This window comes from Juglans regia, chromosome 2 (assembly GCF_001411555.2).
Source record: "Juglans regia cultivar Chandler chromosome 2, Walnut 2.0, whole genome shotgun sequence".
NCBI lineage: Eukaryota > Viridiplantae > Streptophyta > Magnoliopsida > Fagales > Juglandaceae > Juglans > Juglans regia.
The window spans coordinates 1,925,158-1,946,350 of NC_049902.1; the positions used below are offsets into that span (position 1 = coordinate 1,925,158).

At 35.4% G+C, this 21,193-nt stretch overlaps 1 pseudogene; it reads right to left on the bottom strand.

The window, feature by feature from the left end:
* Positions 1-10,575: 10,575 nt before the first annotated feature.
* Positions 10,576-13,256, bottom strand: LOC109000785 (annotated as a pseudogene).
* Positions 13,257-21,193: the final 7,937 nt, after the last annotated feature.

The following is a 21,193-nucleotide window of genomic DNA, read 5'->3' on the forward strand; positions in this document are numbered from 1 at the left end:
TCTTATAGAGTAAAATCAGCAGCCATATGACACATGAAAGGGTTTAGTAAAAGTATCAGCCAATTGCTCTTGGGCAGACAATAATCGAACATCCAATGTTTTGTACTCAGACTTGTGCTGTTTGCAGGAGCCCCATGAAATGAGATTGGGCCCTAGAAAAACAAAAAATCCATTGGTAGAACAACAATCATCTAGACTTCCAAGTTCCAACCTCAGTATAAGCTTGAATTGAGAATGTTGATGATTGGCAAATAAAAAGACCCAAGGAAACGGTAATTTCTTTGAGATAGTGCAAGATATGCTTAATGGCATTGTAACGACTCAGCCTAATAATTTTAAACTAGTTGAAATATTGATAATTTTATTAGGTTTAAATTATATTTAATGGATCATATTAGATAAGTCCACGACCAATAAATTATTGAGGTTGATTAAGAGTTTTAATTAGGCTCAATAATTATATTAAATATAATTTATTATTTATTGAAGGAGTTAGACTCCTTTTAGAATTCAAAGATTGGCTATTACAAATTTATTTCAATTTAAAGTCATCACTGATTGAAGTTCCTTACACAGTTTCAGTCACTCACAATCATACATATATGAACTACTAGAGTATGTCTTTAATTTCAAGCACACTAGGATTACAATTCTAGAATCCTCTTTACCCTATAATTTCTAAACCCAACCTATACCATATTAGAAAAAGAGTCTCATGCACTGTACTTCACCTACCTCTTTAATAGCTCACTTTTTACCTTTAGCATGCCATAGCCTCATCTCCACCATGAAACATGGCAAGGCCACCATTGTCTCTTCCTCCCTCCTAATCGAAGTAACACTACAAAATAAATAACTTGATCATAAATTATGATTAGTATACGTTAGCTAGTTATATTATTATTCTTATTAAAGCTAGTTCTTTGGAAGCCAGTGTTTACGTACCACGCATGTCACGATATTTACAAGCATGCCATTCATAATATTTCATTTCGCATATTATAGTTATGTATGTATTATAAATCTCATGCATCTCACGTTATATAGAGCACGTAAGTTTTCATAAGATCAAGTGTAAAATAAGTTCAGAACAATTAATCAGATGGTCATTCAAATGCATGGTACTAATGCAGTTTCAGGGTGGATGTGCAAGCCACGGACTCAAGCGTGGGGGACGTGAGGCTGGTACACAATCTCGCACACATGGTTAAGTGTGTTAGCTAGTCAGATAAATCAGATTAATCGATTAATTTAGATAAATTAGTCATGCATATCATAAGCATTAGCATGATCAGTCATGATTTTAAGCTCTTAGCATGAAATTTTTTTTATGAAAAACCTTATGTTAAGTATGTTTATGTTATCATGGGTTTCTTACTGAGTCATTGACTCATTTTAGTCCTTTTTTTTAATGTTTTTAAACCACCCAGGTCAGAATATTTATGAAGGTAGAGCTGCAAGACGGGTACAGATGCTTTAAGCTATGATTTTTATGGCACGAACTTTAAGAAATTTTAATACAAAATGACTGTATTTATTATAAGAAATCTTTGTATTTGGTGCTTCCTTTAGAAAAAAAATAAATATATTTTTAAGTCAGGCCGGGTTCAGTATTAGCACTTTGGTTCCTGTGATTTTCTAAAAGAATGATATATTTCTTAACCGTGGGGAGCGGGGTGTTACAGTTGGTATCAGAGCTCAAGTCGAAGATTCTATAGACTTTTCTGGAAAAATATTGGGGGAAAGTTTTTCAAAAAAAGATATTTTTTTTTTCAAAAAAAAAAAAAAATTTAGGCTAAAGTCTCCCCAAGGCATGTCCTACTCTGCAATAGTATCTTGAACTATTACTTTTTTGTTCTTATAATTACGTTTCAAAGATATTTAAAACGCATGCACCTACTACGTAAAAGAGTTGTAGAGCACAAGATATGAAAGTTTCTAAATGTGAGGTTAGGAAGTTTGGCTTTTAAGATTAATGGTGCATATGTTCATGAGGATTTAGCCTCATATATTGTGGGATTTTATCTAAGGAAATTAGGAATGAATTTAGTATATTTTGTAGTTATGACATAGATTTATATATGGTATATGATATTTCATGATGATTGGTGGAAGATATCTTATGTTCTACAAGTAACGCAATTATATTGCCAAATACGAGTTGTAAGATTTAGGACCCGAACTTTTGAAAGTCTTACGTTATGATTTTTTTAGGTTATTATTTTAGGTGGAGAGTTTTATTATTATTATTTCATGTGGAGATCATTAGTTACTATTGTATGTGGAGTTAAGATGAATGTTGGCTGAATTTATTATTAGGCTTTTACATCAATCTCATTGTTAAGGTTGAGATTTGTTTGGATTTGAATTAAATTTGGAGTATATGTTGGTTGACATGTAGCATGCTAACGTGTACGCCTAAATGATTATTAAAGTATCGGACCAAAATATGAGACAATTGAAAATTTTTAAATATTAGGTTCAACTAAATGATTGAAGAGTAAAGAGACATAAAAAACTTGTGGCATATAAATATGTAAGTTATTTGAGGTCTAGCAAATTCCAAGGATGTAATTTTTACAAGGAGAAGAGTTTGTAGCGACCCGGCCCAATAATTCTAAGGTTGAAATATTGATAATTTTTATTAAGCCTAAATTATATTTAATGGGCCATATTGGATAAGCATACTAGCGATAAATTATTGAGATTGATTAGGAGTTTTAGTTATATTGAATAACGAGGTTAAATCTCATTTATTATTTATTGAAAGAGTTAGACTCCTTTTAGAATTTAAAAATTGGCCATAAGAAGTTTATTTATTTAAAATCATCACTGATTGAAGTTCCCTACACAGTTTCAGTCACTCCCAATCCTACATTAAATGAACTACTAGAGTATGTCTTTAATTTCAAACATACTAGGATTACAATTCTAGAATCCTCTTCACTTTAAAATTCTTAAACCCAATAAGACTATTCATCCGGGCCAGGTTTTTTTTCGACACGGTCCGGAACCCAGAAAATCAGATTCTAGCGGGTTCTGGCTAGGAAAAACTCGGACCTATCCGGTCCGATTAGGGTTTGAAATCCAAGTACCATATTTTAAACTCGGTACCCAGTTTCTATTTAAAAAGAAATTTGCGACTTACGGTACAACTCTCTCTCTCTCTCTCTCTCTCTCTCATCTAAACACTGCCCCTGCTGCAGCCGAAACCCTCCTCCTTGTCTCCATCTTCTCGTCTCCAGTCGATACCTAGAGTCCAAACCGAAACCTCTTGATGTCTTTCGCTGAAACCCTAGCTCTCGATCTCTCTCTCTTTCGCCCAAAGTCCAAACCGAAACCCTAGCTCTCTCTCTAGTCGTATCTTCTACTTTCTCTCTCTCTCGTCCAAAATGTATCTTCTGTTGTCTCCCTCACCCAAAACGTATATGCTGCTCTCTCTCGCTCCTAAACCGAAACCCTAGCCTTCAAAGTGTCCTCTCTCTCTCTCTCTCCAAAGCCATAGCCTTCGAGTTTCTGAGGTAGTTTGTCTCTCGTTGGAGTTTCTAACACTATATCAGAAGGCTTGAGCCATGAAGACTTTGGGAGTGAATCGTGGGTAAGCTGTTGCTCTTTTTTTTCAGGAAAAAAAAAATCTTTTAGAGGTACTTAGATGTTTCCAAAGAAGATTGGTATGTTCCCAAAGTTCAATAACTTTGTGTTTTTTAGTTTTCACTCTCTGCTTTTATTGTGTATTGATAATTCTAGAATCCTTTTCATCTTAAAGTTTAACCCAACCCATACCATCCAATAAATAGAGTCTCATGCATTGTACGTGCAACTACCTCTTCAAGCCCAAGTATTTTATTTTTAGCTCTCTTTTTACCTTCAGCATATCGTAGCTCTCTTTTTACCTTTAGTATTTTAATACAAAACAACTCTATTTATTATAAGGAATCGTTGTACTTGACGCTTCATTTAGGATATATATGTATATATATATATATATATATATATTATCTAAGTCAGGTTCAATAGTAGCTCTCCGACTCCGTTGATTTTTTAAAAGAATGACATATTTCTTAACCGTGAGGAATAGGGTGTTACAGGCTTGCACATGAAGCATAGTGGGCCGATGCATAAATTTGGATACCTTGTTGATAGCAAAGGCCACATTAGGTCGAGTTAGAGATAAGTATTGCAAGGCAGCCAGTGCTTAGATAGAGAGAAGGGTTAGCCGTCGTATCACCTAGAAAAAAAAAAGACATAAATTGTGGGCCACAGAATGGGAGAAGAAATCAGTTTGGTAGCCATGTTTGTTTTCTATAGGATATTAGCAATGTACTGTTGTTGGGTTAAAACAAGCCTGTCAAAGGAAGGAATGGCCTCCACACGTACAAGTCCTTAATAGCAAGATGCGCTGAGAGAAGTGGAGAGTCTGGTAATGGCAACTGGACATGACCCTGTCACCAAAATATCATCAACATAAATTAGTATAAAAAAAAGTGACTTAATTTTGCTGGAGAATAAACTGGGAGGAGTCCAACTTGGAGATCACAAAGCCAAGTTCCATCAACCTAACAATCAAGCAATAATACCATACTCGATGGGCCTGTTTGAGCCCATAAAGGGCTTTCTTCAAGTTGCACACATGATGAGGAAATTGAGAATAGATGAAGCCAGGGGGTTGAGTGAAACAAATCTTCAAAAATAACACCATACAAAAAAGCATTTTGCACATCGAGTTGGAGAAAAGTCCAAAAGCCAAGGAGATCACAGTGCAAAGTATAGTTGGTTTGAGAATTAGATTGATTGAAAGTGTCCCCAAAGTCAATATCTGGTTGTCGATAACATTTGGCAACAAGTCATGCCTTATAGCGCTCATCATGTCTACCTTGAAAGGCATGATCAAAGTGGTGATAACAAAATAGAGTGGTGTGAACATGTTTACTAAAGGACTGAGAGGATGCAACCCCAATCACGCCCTTAACCACAGGAACCACAACCATTTGAATTATTGCAACCATTATTATTTCCACGGCCACCTCGACCACGGGTGGAGGCATAGCAGGTAGCCATCTATGCAACAGAGAAACCAGAGTCATTAGTAGCACTGTGCATAATAAGATGTTGCTCATGAGCTAATAAATGGCCATATAATTCATCAATGGAAAGTGAATCTACCTGTTGAGGAAATATAATTTGACACACGCCATAGGTTCACACCAATGATGCTACAGACAAGTAACATGTAATATTCTTCAATCAACATAAAGCAGGGGTGGGTGTGATTCTCAAATATGAGAAATGTGATATTATCATGGCTGCTAATAAAGCTGAAAATGAGGTTGCAAATCCTGAAACAATTGAGCTCTTATCTATGTTTAGAGGACTTCAATTCTGCATAAACATGGGTATTTCTAAAATTATTCTTGAAAGTGATTGTTTTGTGATGATTAAAGAGCTACAAGAAGCTGCTAGTTCTCTATCAGTTCTTGGGAATATGCTAAAAGAAACACATAGGTTAATGAAGGTTTTTAGTGTATGCAAAGTTCAACATGTCCATAAGTTAGGTAATGAGGTAGCTCATAGACTTGCTTGTCATGCTTGGAATGTGGAGGATATTGAAATATGGTGGGCTAATGTTCCAATGCCCATTTCCCAAGCTGTATGGCTTGATAAGAATTCATTGTAATCCTTTTTTATTAATGAAATTTTTTTTCCTATAATAAAAAAGTTACAAGTAATGAGAAAAATAAACAATCAATCACAAAACACAAGGATTTACGTGGTTCAGCAATGAGCCAATGTCCATGGAGCTACAACGAATTTTATTCAAATGAGATTTATAACACATAGTGAGTTTTTAAAAGTTTATCTGTCCTCACTAACTCTCAATTCTTTCTCCAAGCTAAAATATTCTCCTTTGTTCTCTATATTTTCCGTTCAACAATAGCCTTTAGCACACGTATATACTTTAAATAATACATATATATAGTCACAATGCGAGAAAACCCTAAGGCAGCAAATTTTAGGTTAGTCGCTCGAGCAGAGTGTCGAGCTCACCTTGAGCGAAATTTATGTCCAACATCTGCTCGACCGGCCTATAGAACGTGCCTCAAGCGAACTCTCTGCCTAAGTCTCGCTCAAGCCAACCATCGAGCGCTACTCCAACAAACTCTCAGGCAAAGAGTTCACTTAAGTGCCATTTTGAGTGAGAGTCTAGTGAACTCTTGGCTTGACACCTCCTTAGCTCACAACAGGCTCCACATAATCCAACAATCTCCCAGTTGGAGACTGGTTCAACCACATGCTGGCCACTATCTCTAGCATAAGCCCTATCACCTCTGCAACTCACAGCTCCTATCTGCAAGCTAGAAAACCAACTGTGAATGACTTCAATTCATCAAAAATAGTGTCCTCAGTCAACACATCTGTGGGGTGGCTCACAACTCCCATTACACTAGAATATCTGGTCTTGTGTCGACCCTGGCATACATCAGAGAACTTGTTGTTGAGGTCCCCTTCTCTGATCTAGAAGACTGATCCCACCTCCTGTTGCCAACCTATTCAATCTTCTGTAACATGCCCACCTTCTGTGCAGTGCATGCTTCCTCCCTAGAAGCCTAAAGAGCTTTTTCGCAGCTAACTCTTACTTGCTCGATCTCCCATCTCGCAAGATTTTTTCGTTGTTCCGTGGTTCACCACCTCCAATCAGCAGGATATAGTTCAAGGTAGGTGAATGCCACTGTGGAGGTCTGGTTGTCCTAGCTCCCCTGCGAGCAGCAATTCTAGGTGTAAACAATCCTAAATCACCATATGATCTATCCTCATCTCTCATACATTTGTTTTGCATAGTAATCTAAAAGATATTCCTTAGGATTTTTTATTCATGACTCCCTTTTGCTTACCCGTCCTCACATTTAGAAGTGCCTTCTCCTTCTGATTCACGTGACCAAGTCTGCTTTGCCACAACTCTGTGTTACCTGCACATAACTAGACTTGATGCCAAATACAAAGTGTATCTTCTCTTACCACATGCCATGACCATTGCACCATTAGTGACCTTCCACTCTCCTCCTGAAAATGCTACTGAATAACCACTGTCGTCAAGCTGTCCCACTGAGATAAGGTTCTTCTTCAACTCTGGAATGTGTCTGTCTTGTTGCAAAATCCACATGTTCCTATTTGGAAGTAGAATGCACGCATCTCTCACTCCCACTACATCCAGTGCTTCTCCAATAGCCACATACATATTACTAAAATCACCAGGAATGTAGTTCTACATGATTTCTCGAGGTAAAGTGGTTTGGAATGAAGTCTTTGAATCCAACACTCAATTATTAACAAGATTGTGTACTTTAAAAAATAAAGCATCCTGTATTTCTTCAGTCACCACATTTACAGTGTCATCCTTAGTCTTTTAATATTTCTACATTCTCTTTTTATATGGCTCATCTTGCCACAATTATTGCAAGTGATCTATTGCCCAGATTTCAACTTGCTCCTGCCCCTATTCCTGGAACTTGACCTGTCATGTCCCCTTCCTCGATCATCAACATTCATGGCCCAATCTGAGCTTGAGAACTAGCCAGAATCTTTCATGTGTACCTCCTCAGCAAGAATCATATCACTAATGTCATCATAATTTAATTTCATTTTGCTAGCAGAATTCGTTACAACCATTCTCATGGCTTCCCAACTATTTGGCAATGATGCCAACAAAATCAACGCTCTAGTCTCATCATCAAACTCAATCTCAACCGACAACAATTAATTTGTGATAGTATTAAATCATTCAAATGTTGGGCAACACACGTACCTTCTACCATTCTTAGATTGGACAGTTTTTTCATTAGGTGCACCTTATTATTTACTAACGGCTTTTCATACATACTAGACAAAGCCATCATGAGATATGCTGTGATTCTCTCCTTAATAATGTTGTGCGCCACTGATATTGACAGGGTTAGTTGAATAACAACCAAGACATGTTGAACTAACTGGTTTCAATCAACATCCTCCATGTTGTCCTGCTTCTGTCCTAATAGAGGAAGACCAAGCTTTTTCTTGTAGAGATAATCATTGATTTACATCCTTTAATATCCAAAAGTTGTGTCGTTAAACTTCTCAATTTCAAACTTCACTTCATCTTCTGCCATCGTTCTCCCTTGAACCCGAGCTTGAAGTTCTAATACCAATTGTTGAGAAAATATAATGACGCACACCACAAGTTCACACCAATGATGCTACAGACAAGTAACAGGTAACGAGAAAAATAAACAATCAATCACACGAGACAAAGATTTGTGTGGTTCAGCAATGTGCCTACATTCACGGAATTACAGGAGATTTTATTCAGATGAGATTTACAAGACACATTGAGTTTACAAGAGTTTCTCTCTACTCACTAACTCTCAACTCTCTCTAGGCTAAAAAAGGCTCCTTTGTTCTCTCTTTTTTTTCGTTCAATAATAGCCTCTAGCACACGTCTATGATTTAAACAATAAAAATATAGTCACAGCACGAGAAAACCCTAAGACGACAACTTTTGGGTTACTCACCCGAGCGAAGTGTCAAGCGCACATTGAGCGAACTCTCTGTTTGACGTACACTCGATCCAACCATCAAGTGTAGCTCGAGCGAACTCTCTGCCTGAGTTTTGCTTGAACTCCAAGTTGAGTAAGAGTCGAGTGAACTCTCGATTTGACGTCTTCTCAGATCACAACCAGACTCCAAATAACCCAACACCCTAGAAGTGACAGGGGCCAAAAAGGTATCATACTCGGATCCAAGGTCAGACATGATATAAGAGATGAGTTCATAGTAGTTGAGAGGCTTACTAATGGCTGCAAGAGTATCAGCAAAGCCTTTAATCGTTTGAATTTTTTTCAAAAACAAAATGCCCACCTTTCTTTGTATTGGTAAGTTGAAGATAGATCTGCATTGTCGATGCATGAGAGTGGGTCATGAATATACACTCCAGAGAAAGCCACAATTCTTGAGTTGTGTGACACCCAATAACGTGTCCAATAATATTTTTGGACAAGCAAGACACCGGAGTGCCAGGGTTAGTTGGTCGAGTTGCTTCCATTTTAGAATTCTAGGGTAATAACCACAGAATCATCGCTAGTATGGTTGGGGTTGGGGCAGAAATAGAACCATCAACATAGCCATAAACATCTTAGCCATAAACATCTTGGCCATAAAGGTAGGGGACAACTTGTGCCTTCCACACAAGGTAGTTGTCACCAGTTAATTTTATTTGGACGTGATGTGGAAGGGAGGCAATTATAGCAGAGAACAATTTGGTGGTAGTTGTGGCATTTGTTGTTCTAGAGGAAAAGAAAAGACACAAGAAGGGAGACAAGACTAATAGAAAATAAAAATAAATAAAATGGAAAAGAGAGGAGGGAGAAAGATCTTGAAAACTAAATCTTTCTTATCCTTAATTGTGATAGATACAAAGCATTGATCTCTATTCATAAGAAAATTACATGAAGATTAGATAAGATAAATATCTTCGAAAATCAAACCTCTTGATTTGATAATTATATAATCAAATCAAGATAATAAAAAAAATCAAATTATTGACTTGATATATATTATCTTTAATATCCTCCTCAAACTCAAGGTGAAACTTTTAAATCTTGAGTTTGAAATTGAGTATAGCCTTCATATTTGATGATTGATCATCAATGAGATAAATTGGCATTAGTGACGAAGTGACTAACAGCTGAAACATCAAATATGGAATTGTAGTCAACAATGGGTTGAAAATGGGCAAAAGACAGCATAAGGCTAATAATAGGCCGAAAGATTGAGTCAATAATTGGCTACACATATGGACTTGGTCAACTGTCGGACCAAAATCAAAAGGCTAAAAATGAATATGTGCTTCAAACAATGCTCATAACAAATCAAAACCTAATAAAAGGCTCACAACTAATAAAGACACTCCAAATGTATGGATTTGATACGAAACATAATTGAATGACAATGAAGAACTTTAAAAGAAATAGTTTATAGGATTAAGCATCGTATTAGCCAAGGGCTCTAATACCATAATAAAAAAAAATATATAATATAGTTGAAAAGGAAATGGAGAAGATAGAATGAGAGTGAGAGACTTTGAAAGTTACATCTTTCTAATATTCTCAATTGTAATTGATGTTATATTGATTTAATTTTCATAATTATAAAATCATTTTAATTTAATATTATCTGGATTTAATTTTCATTATATTTATATTTAAGATATCTTATTTTATATCAATGTGACTTTCCTATAAATATGAATTTATGCTTTGTATTTAATTTATAATTAAGAGTAGAAGAAAGATGCAGCCTTCAAAGTGTCTCTTCCTCCTCTCTTCTCCATCTCCTTATCTTATATTTTGTCTTCTATGACCAGGATGGAGCCCGGCTTGAGAAGTGTTTAATATGGAGGATAATAATTAAAAAAAAAAAGAAAAAAGAAAAAAGAAAAAAGAAAAGATCACAACAGGAAGTTATATGAGTGGACATGATATTGGAGTGGAAAAATAAAAGAGACACAAGAAGTGTTTGACGAAAGACCAGAAAGAGGGAAAAAAATTAACGAGATGGCGACGTTAGTCAAGTGGCTAGCTCTTGATACCATGAAAACACCAACTGAGGTAAAATATTTATTCACACTATTTGCATTATAGAAAATATACAGAATTGCAACTACACATATGGGAAGAGACAAATTGCATTGACTGATGCCATTCCTTGCGGTGGAGGAGATCTTATTATAAACGATTTGCCTTTTGAGGGTGCACGACTTTCATGACCAGCTGTTGATTTGCAATTATTGCCATCTATGGAAGATATGGGAGGTGTCAAAATCTGCTATGCTCCATTATTTTCTGTGTTTCTCCTTGTATTGCATACACGAAATGAAGCGGAACTAGGTGAATGATAAGACGTTTAAATTATGGCTTGTTTTGACCAACGGAGCGTAGTCCTGCAATGAGAGTTAGGTCAGATATCCTGTGCGTCGTAAGCCCGAAAACCTCTTTCATATCAAAATTTTCAGCTGTGGTACCAGGAGGAAGATACCAATCAAAACTGTGGAGAAGTTGAGCTAATGCGAGCTCAATAACTGCTGTTCCAAATGTAATCCCTGGGCATATTCTTCTACCAGCACCAAAAGGTATTAGCTCGAAATGCTGCCCCTTGAAATAGACATTGCTACCCATAAATCTCTCTGGCTGAAACGTATCTGGGCTTTCCCAAGATTCTGAATCTCTCCCTATTGCCCAGGCATTGAAAAAAAAACGTGTTTTGGCTGGAATATCGTACCCTTCGATATTCACATCTTCCGTGGATTCTCTAGGTACTAGAACTGGAGCAGGAGGATGAAATCGAAAGATCTCTTTGATGACAGCTTTAATGTAGTGCAGGTGAGGCAGATCGCTCTCTAAAACAACGCTTCTATGATCTCCAACGATGTTTCGTACTTCTGCTTGTGCTATGTCCATGACTTTGGGGTTCAAGATGAGCTCTGTCATTCCCCATTCAAGGGTGATGGACGCTGTATCAGATCCTGCGGTAAACATGTCCTGCAATGGCAGTAATATATGAGAAATATTGATCTCTATTCTGAAAGTTAACCTAAATATCGCATATAACATGCATAATTGAAGAAATTAATAGGCCTAACTGATATTATAAAACGGGTTCTATAAGAGAGGATTGCTCATTGCTTATAAACATATCCAAGATCTTGTCTACAGCTAATGTGTAATTATTCCTTAACACACTCCCTCACGTGCAGGCCAGTATTTTTTCTGGTCCTTGTCATGGGGTAAGTAGTGTGAACCTCCATTCGTCATGTGACAGGCTCTGATACCATGTAGAGTATCAGAGCAGGTTAACTTATAACTGATGATGAGTTCCTGCGACCTACCCACGATGATGGTACTGGAAATACCGGCCCACACGTGAGGGGGCGTGTTAAGAAGTCCCACACTGCTTAGGAACAAACTCATCATGGATTTTATAAAGAATTACCTTACTCCTATTAAGTTTTTTATGGGGAGAAATAGGTATTTCTACATAGTATTAGAGTCTGCTACAGGACGAATGGGGGCCCACACTATTTATCCCGTGACAAAGACCAGAAAAAATACTGGTCTGCACGTGAGGGAAGTTGTTGAGGAACGGTTCCGCAAGAGAAGATTGCTCTTTGCTTATAAATATATCCAATACCTTGTCAACAGTTAATGTGAGATTATTCCTTAATAATAATACTGTACGCTGGTGAAAAGATCGAAAAAATCAAGCTAAGTATTGCATATATTCAAGAGTGGGGACTTACCAAGATGATAGCTTTGATATTATCCATAGTGATTGGCAGATCGCCGGATCCATTCTTTTGTATATCGAGTAAGACATCCACAAGGTCCTTGTGCTCCTCTGTTTCTCTCTCGGGATTGAGATGTTCACTCAACAACTGATCAAAAAGTTTATCAAAGCTTCGAAAAGTCTTTTGAAGTCTAGATTTCCTACCCGTTAGACTATTTACGAATTCCATGGAAGGGAAGAAATCTGCTAGGCTAAATCCTCCGAGCAATACTTGAAACTCCTCGAGCATTTGATGGAAGCCATAGCGATCGTATTCCCCTCCACCCGAGAAATCTCTTCCAAATACAACCCGGCAAAGGACATCATTTGCGTAGAGTCTAAGCATCTTGGTTAGATTGGTGGTGGAAGGATAGGAATCTGCAACTCGAGAACTCTTTTAGCACCCGAGAACTCTTTTAGCACTTAAAAGTTCAAGTATGCATATTTTTCGAACATGCCTCCAATATTCACCATAGGGGGAGAAGGCAATATCGGTGCAACCATACAAGATATGCTTTGCTGAAAAGAATTGTGGACGGCTAGATAGCGCAAGATCATGGGTTTTCATTGTTTCCTTTGCTAGTTTAGCCGATGAAATCACCACTGTTGGGATTTGACCCAGTTGTAAATGTATAATTGGTCCGAACTTCTCAGCCAAACATTTGAGAGAGAGATGAGGCATGCTGCCGAGCTGGTGAAGGTTACCAATGATGGGCAGCTTTGGAGGGCTTGGTGGGAGATTGGAGTTTCTTTTCCCTGCTGGCTTCTCCTTCAAGAAAAACTTAAGGGACACAAGGAAAATAATGCATGCAACGAACAACGACAAAGGTTGGAAGCTTTCCATTAACCTTTGGAGAAAAGCCATTGGAGTTCTCAACAAAGATAGTGTAGTAGTAAGTGTTATTCTCAACATGTACGCATGCTCATAATTTATGGATAAATTTGCAGCTGTTGCTTTTTTCCAATTCAATCAAACGACCAATTTCATCGGCTTCATCTAAAGATGGCCACGCTGCCAACCCTTCAACCAAGAATATTACAAACTAGAATGTCAAAGATATGGACAACAAATATCTCCGCAATTAGAGAGACGTACAATTCACTACTCTCCTACTAATTTATTGGTTAATTTGTATGTGATCGTAGAACTCAACAAGAAGTTGCCGTAACTCTTTTCTCTTGTAATTAATCTGAAGGCTCATTTTCTTTCATGAAAAACAATATTATTGACTGTGAGGCTCGCAAGCATGCACCTGGTGGTCTCAAAGAATATTCCAGTGCTGAAGATACTGATATTATCCTGTGGGGAGTTCTTTGTGATAAAATAAAAGTAATATAACTCATCATCTCAATTATTTTATATTATGTCATTAAATGATTGAAGTCTATTTATTATATTTTATTTATAAAATTATCATCTAATATTACATCATAAAACAATAAAAAAATGATAAAAAAATAAATAAAGAATAGATTTTTTCTATTTTAGGACATGAGTGATGGATCCTGGCGGCCGGGCATAGAGGGTTGGCTTCTCCTGTGGATCCCAATACTCTTTGTCTGTGGTTCAATTTGATGATTTGTTTCGATAAAGATTTGAGTGCGGTTTTTCTTTTCCTTTATTTATTTATTTGGATTTTTAATGAAATTTGGGGCGACTGATAGGCCAATCCGAAGTGACTATATATGGAACAGTCTCGTGGGGTCCGGGGGCAAATTCTCGTAATAAAGTTTTGATCTGACCCGTAATTAGAATTTACTCTATATATATCTTTTTATATATATAAAGTGTTTATTTAATAGAAATTATTGATTTAACAGTTTTTTATTATTTTTCGTTAAAGTTAACGAAATTTATCAATTTGTCCATTATCTATAAAATTTCCATCTGTCAGTCATCATAAAAACAATCTCATTATAAAAGCAATCTCGGTTAAAAATAAAAAAGAAAAAAAAAACAAAAAAGTCTTTGTATTTATTCTATACAGACAGATTCATGCATCTGTAAAAGGAATGCAAATGGCCAACCAATCTGTCTTGAATCTTTATGTGTTTTTCAAGGTTACAGGGTTTTCTTAATTAATTATTAACCACTTAATTTGAATAGATCAGTAAAGATGGATGTCATCTGGACATCACAGATGATTTGACTATGGAACTTTTAATTTTTGTCCTTAATGATTCACCAATATCTTATGAAAGGAATGCAAACAATTGTCTCATTTGAATATAAAAAGAGATTCGTTTCGTTTCGTTTCCTTTTATTTCATTATTTTAAATTTTTATATAAAATATAATAAATAATTTAATTTTTTTAAATTTTAAAATAATAATAATAATAATAAATATTATAATAATATTTTATTCAACTTTCAACTTTTATCTCAACTCATCTCATTTGATAATAAATACACTATTCAAACTGTAATTTATAATTAACCAGTCTCATGCACGCTGAATCATGATCAGGTTATAAATTAGAGTTTTTTACAGCAATATTTCGACTGTTCATTAGAGTATGATCTAGATCCAGTTCGTGGGTGTACACCGGCGCCCCGGCCTTATTGCCAACGGTCCCGACTTCCAGTTCATGAGATTCTTTTAGAAGATACTAACTAATTAATAAACTCCCGCATGCAAGACTTTATTTTCCTTACGAATTGGAAGTCCCATGCATGCACTTTGATGAGGAACCCCGATCGAGGTCGTCTCATCAAGTTGGATTTCTTTGATATATTAAAAAATAATTGTTACCGACTGGTTTATTAAATATGAATTAATTAAAACGATTCCGATTGCCGCTAAGACCATTTAAATTAAAGACTAACATTTATTATATTGGCTCTCAAATGAACAGACATTTGCTGCATGCTATATTGCGATCAGTCGGTAACAATATATACAATGTATACAATAACTCAAATGTTTTGGACAAGTTTGAGAGAAATAATTTTTTTCACAAACCAAGCAAAACACACAATATATACAACCTAACATAAATAGTGAGTGTATTGTAAAAATCATCTAAAAAAACATCTATAAAACAAAAATATCTCATGTAATTTTCTCTTTTTGAGTTATTATTTTTGTGTTTAATACTGTGTAGTCTGTATTTGTGACTTCGTTGGTGTTGTGTTTAAATATGGTATTGTATTCGAACAGAATCAACAATAAATCGATAATATATTTTAAGAGAAATATTTTATTTTTTCAGGATTATAGACTAATAATAAAAAAATTTTGATGAAAAATTATAAATAAATTAGTTCTTAACACAAATAAATAAATATAAACTAAATAAACGTGCATTACACGTTGCTTTCACCTAGTATATATATATATATATATATATATATATATATATATATATTATCATATGACTACCGTACTACCGCATTGTATTAATTCCTGTTTTTTATTTAAAATAAAATTCTCCTCAGCACTATAAACGTAGATAGTTGTTTGAATCACGTAAATCTTATATGTCAATATTGATTACATGAGCATTATTGCAAACGAGAATGTTGTCAGCCATACATGTCCACTAAAATGATGGAAAATAAGAAGAAAGAAGAATACTTTTAGCGTTTACAATCTACTCTCTCCCTTCGAGTTATTCCACCATAAATTAATCCTCTGTAGATTAATGAGAAAATATATAAATATATATATAAAAAGAATTTAAGTGAACTACGTTTTGTTGTTACCTATTATTTCCCGGGCTGACCTTGCTCGGAAAGTATTCAAAACAGAACCAATATTCATTCATTTCGATTCAACTTGAATCCATCAAATATCTAATTGATTTTAACGTATTTTTTATTCGATTGGAGAATTTGTTAATTTGGTCAATACCAAACGATTTTAGATCATTTAAAATTGTTTTTTATTGTATTTTATAATTAGTATTTTTCTTGTACGAAAATATGAAAAATTTGAATATATATATATATATATAAATTAAATTTTTCATCCCATTTAGTGCCACCACTTTATTAAATGGAAAGTCACTTATATTATTGTATTATTTAGTTATTTGATAATAATGACTAATTTAAACTGACCTCTCGAGTATTAAGAATTTAGCATTCAATTATTTTTTAAAATGTTCTCGATCGAGGACATTATGATATCTTTTATTTTATAAGGTTTCATGTTTGCTAGCTAATAGTTCAACTCTTTTTTCAAAATAACTTAATCCTTCAAATTCTCCATTATTTATTTTTAACTAAAAAACGTGGAAGAGTTTTATATATATTGGATGTCTTATCTATTAATGTTATTATTATTATTATTAATTAGTTGAAAAAAATACAAATGATATTAATTAGTTATAAATAGCGCCTTGTTTAACACATAAAAAGAATTTTTACAAAGGGTCATCAGCAATATGTAGCAATTAGTATATGATCATGCATGTTGGTATGTAGTCTTGTAAGATCATCGATCGTGATAAAATCTGAATCAAGACATGAAATCTTGATACAAGAAATGAAACTAAGCAAAAGAGAAGATAAAAACAGAGTCGTGTAAACTTTGCTTCTGTATTGAATTAAATTGCATGTAATTGTTTACATCATTCTATTTATAGAAGGAGCTGAGTGTAACTAACTAACTAACTTTTACATCAGCCAATGATATTAACCATTTGAGCCACATCATCATATACTTTAAGAGTCCCCCTCAAGATGGAGAATGAATGTCTAAAATTCCCATCTTGGATAGCAAACTATGAAACTGGTTGCAGCCAAGAGGTTTGGTAAAGATATCACTGAGTTGATGAGCGGAAGCAACATGTAGTGGCTTGATGAGGTTGGCTAACATCTTCTCTCTTACAATGTGGCAGTCTATTTCAATGTGTTTTGTTCTCTCATGAAACACGGGATTTGCTGCAATGTGAAGGGCAGCTTTGTTGTCACAAAACAGTAAAGCAGGTTGGGGATGATCAATCTGAAAGTCCTTCATTAGATTAAGTAACCAAGTCAATTCACAAGTGGTGGATGCCATAGCTCTATATTCAGCTTCGGCTGAAGATCTTGACATAGTTTGTTGCTTTTTAGATTTCCAAGATATAAGTGAGTCACCAAGGAAAACACAAAAGCCAGTTACTGATTTTCGAGAATCCACACACCCTGCCCAATCCGAGTCACAGAAAGCCTTGAGATGAAAATCTGAGTTTGCTGGAAAGAACAATCCTTGTGCAGGTGTTCCCTTTAAATATTTTATGACTCTATGAGCTGCATCTAGGTGAGGTTGCCGTGGTTTATCCATGTATTGGCTAAGAACTTGAACTGCATAAGTCAAGTCTGGTCGAGATATGGTGAGGTATATCAACCTACCAATTAACCTGCGATAGCTTGAAGCATCTTCAATTAAATCACCCTCAGATGAAGAGAGTTTGATGTTTTGTTCCAAGGGAAACTGAATAGGTTTTGCTGCTAGTAAACCTGAGTCTTGGAGAATATCCAATGCGTATTTTCTTTGGCACAAAGTGATGCCTTTATCAGATCTGGCCACTTCCAAACCCAAAAAGTACTTCAATATCCCCAAATCTTTTATTTTGAATCTGTCATTTAAGAATGACTTTAGTGCAGTAATAGAATCAATGTCATTGCTTGCTAGTATTATGTCATCTACATAAACTAACAAGGCAATGAATGAAGAGGCAGTGGTTTTAATGAAGAGGGAGTGATCAGAATTTGACTTGGTGAATCCATAGTCAAGAATGGCAGAAGATAGTTTAGAAAACCATTGGCGTGAGGCTTGCCTTAGCCCATAAAGAGACTTGGTAAGTTTGCATACTCGAGTATCTCCTTTTTCTGCAAAGCCTGGTGGTATGTCCATATAGACTTCTTCATTGAGGTCACCATGCAAGAAGGCATTATTTACATCTAATTGATGTAAATGCCAGTTCTTAGCAGCTGCCAAAGCTAGTAAACATCTCACTGTGGTTAATTTTGCAACAGGAGAAAAAGTTTCCTGAAAATCCAATCCTTCAACTTGTGTATAGCCCTTTGCAACCAATCGGGCTTTATACCTTTCAATGCTCCCATCTGCCTTGTATTTTATACGATAAATCCACTTGCAGCCTATAGGTTTCTTTCCTACAGGTAAGGAATTAAGTAAGAGTCCATGTTTTGTTTTGTTCAAGAGCTTTGATTTTAGCTTGCATAGCTTCTTGCCACTCAGAAATTTTTGTGGCTTGAGAAAATGACTTTGGTTCAGTGTGAGAAGAAATTGATAAGGTAAAACATCTATGAGAAGGTGAGAGTTTATGATAAGAAACAGAATTAGAAAGAGGATAACGTGTACCTTGAGAACTTTCTGCCATGAAATCCGATTGAGAAGATTGAAGAAAAGCTTGGTTGTTTTCTGTCAAAGCTAGTTGACAATGATAATCTTGCAAATAACTGGGCTGTTTTCTTTGTCTTGTGGACTGTCGAGGAGGAATGTGAGGTGAGGATAAAGGAATGGGAGATGTGGATAAAGGAATGGGATATGAAGATAAAGGAATGGGAGATGAGGATAAAGAAGAATTGTTTGAATCTGAATTATTAGAATCAGAAGAGGAGAATTCTGTAGACAGAATGCTATCTGCAATATGTGAATTTGTTGTTTCAGGAATGATGTTGGGTAGAACCAGAAAAGGATCAATATTAGAAGAAGAATCTGAGTCTATGGATGAAAAGGAAAAAATAGACTCATGAAATACCACATCACGAGACAGAAATGTTGTATGAGATTCAAGATCATACAATTTATATCCTTTTACAGCAAAAGGATATCCAATGAAAATACTCTTTTTGGCTCGGGGATCAAACTTTGATCTATTTCTGGTAAGAGTGGATGCAAAACAAAGACATCCGAATACTCTTAAATGATTATAAGAAGGAGGAGATGAATGAAGAACTTCATATGGTGATTTATTATCTAGTAAAGGTGTGGGAGTTAAATTGATTAAATGTGTTGCTGTTAAAATACAATCACCCCAAAACTGTAATGGTAATGAGGCCTGAAATCTAAGAGATCTAGCAACATTCAGCAAATGCTGATGTTTTCTTTCCACTACACCATTTTGTTGTGGTTTCTCAACACAACTCCTTTGATGAATTACACCTTTAGCTAAATAATAATCAGGCATATGGAATTCAGCCCCATTGTCTGTTCGAATGCATTTAATTTTGAGACTAAATTGATTTTCAACAAGGGAAAAGAATGATTGAAGGTACTGTCTAGTTTGAGATTTTTGCTTCATAAGATACACCCAAGTGCACTTAGAAAAATCATCCACAATTGTTAGAAAGAACTTAGAACCATCTAAGGAAGCAACTGAAAATGGTCCCCATATATTGCAATGCACAAGATGAAATGGAACCAAAGCATTGTTATTACTATGTTCAAATGGAAGACATTTCTGTTTTGCCAATGGACAAACATTACATGGAAAAGAATTGGAAATTGTAATGCTTGGTACAGATTTATTGAGAGCTTTTAGTCTAGAGAGGGAAAGATGGCCTAATCTATAATGCCAAAGATCAAATTCTTTATTGACTGAGAGAGCAATGGATGATGAATCAATCGAGGGTTTTTGCAAGAGATGATATAAACCAGCTATTTCTTCACCCATGCCAATCATTTTCCATGTAGATAGGCCCTGTACAAAACAGAATTTAGAAATGAAAAGAAGACAGCAGTGAATGTCTTTAGTCAATTTACTTGCTGATATGAGATTATATGAGAAAGAGGGGACACAAAGAACATTATGCAATATCAAATCATTAGATAGAGTTACGGTTCCTATATGAGTAACCAAAACAAGATTGTTATTTGGAAGCTTGACAGATGAAGAAACATGAGATTTAATAGAAGAAAAGAAACTGGTGGAGCAGACCATGTGGTCTGTGGCGCCAGTATCTATAATCCAAGGAATAGATGGAGAATTGACAGAGGCAAGAACAATATTTTCTGAAAGAGTAAAGTCTGAAGAAGTTTTACCTGAAATGTTTTCAGAATATGGAATATTTGGTGTTGGAAGAATACCAGATGAACTAGGCACATCAGTAGATAAAGTAGAGACTTGATTTACTTTATATGCTGATTTGAGAGAGGGATTGATTAAAGCAAGAATCTGTTGACATTGCTCTTGTGTAAATGATAATTGTTGAACATCATTACTTTCTTTAACAGTAGGAGAAGAAGATACTTGATTTGCTGAGTGAACATTGGATTTCTTGGATTTAAATCCTGGTGGGAACCCATGGATTCTATAACATTTGTCTGAGGTGTGACTCGCATATCCACAATGACTGCATATAGGTCTTTCTTTTCGAGTTCCAGACTGTCTATTAAAGGCATTGCCATTCTTTGCAATTTTTGTTGTCATAGCAGCAATGGAGTCAAAACTCGGGGCAGAGTTGATCTTGATTTCTCTTTGTTTTTCCTCTTGAACAACAAGAGAAAAAACTCGATTCATGGATGGTAAAGGATCTAACAGCAGAATCTGTCCTCTTATACTGGTGAATGAATCATTTAATCCCATCAAAAATTGCATGATATACTCTTCTTGCTGGAATTCCAAAAATTTTTTTAACTATTCCACATGTACACTGTGGCAATTGGCGATAATTGGCTAATTCATCCCAATATGCTTTTAATTGTGTAAAGTAATCACTAACCAATTGTTGTTCTTGAGTTAAAGAACTGATGGCTTTCTTTAATTGGAAGATTCTAGGTCGATTTCCCTGTGAGAAACGTTCTTGTAGATCCTTCCAAACATCTGCTGCTACATCAATGTACAGAATGCTTGAAGCTATGTTCTTGGTGACTGAATTGATTATCCACG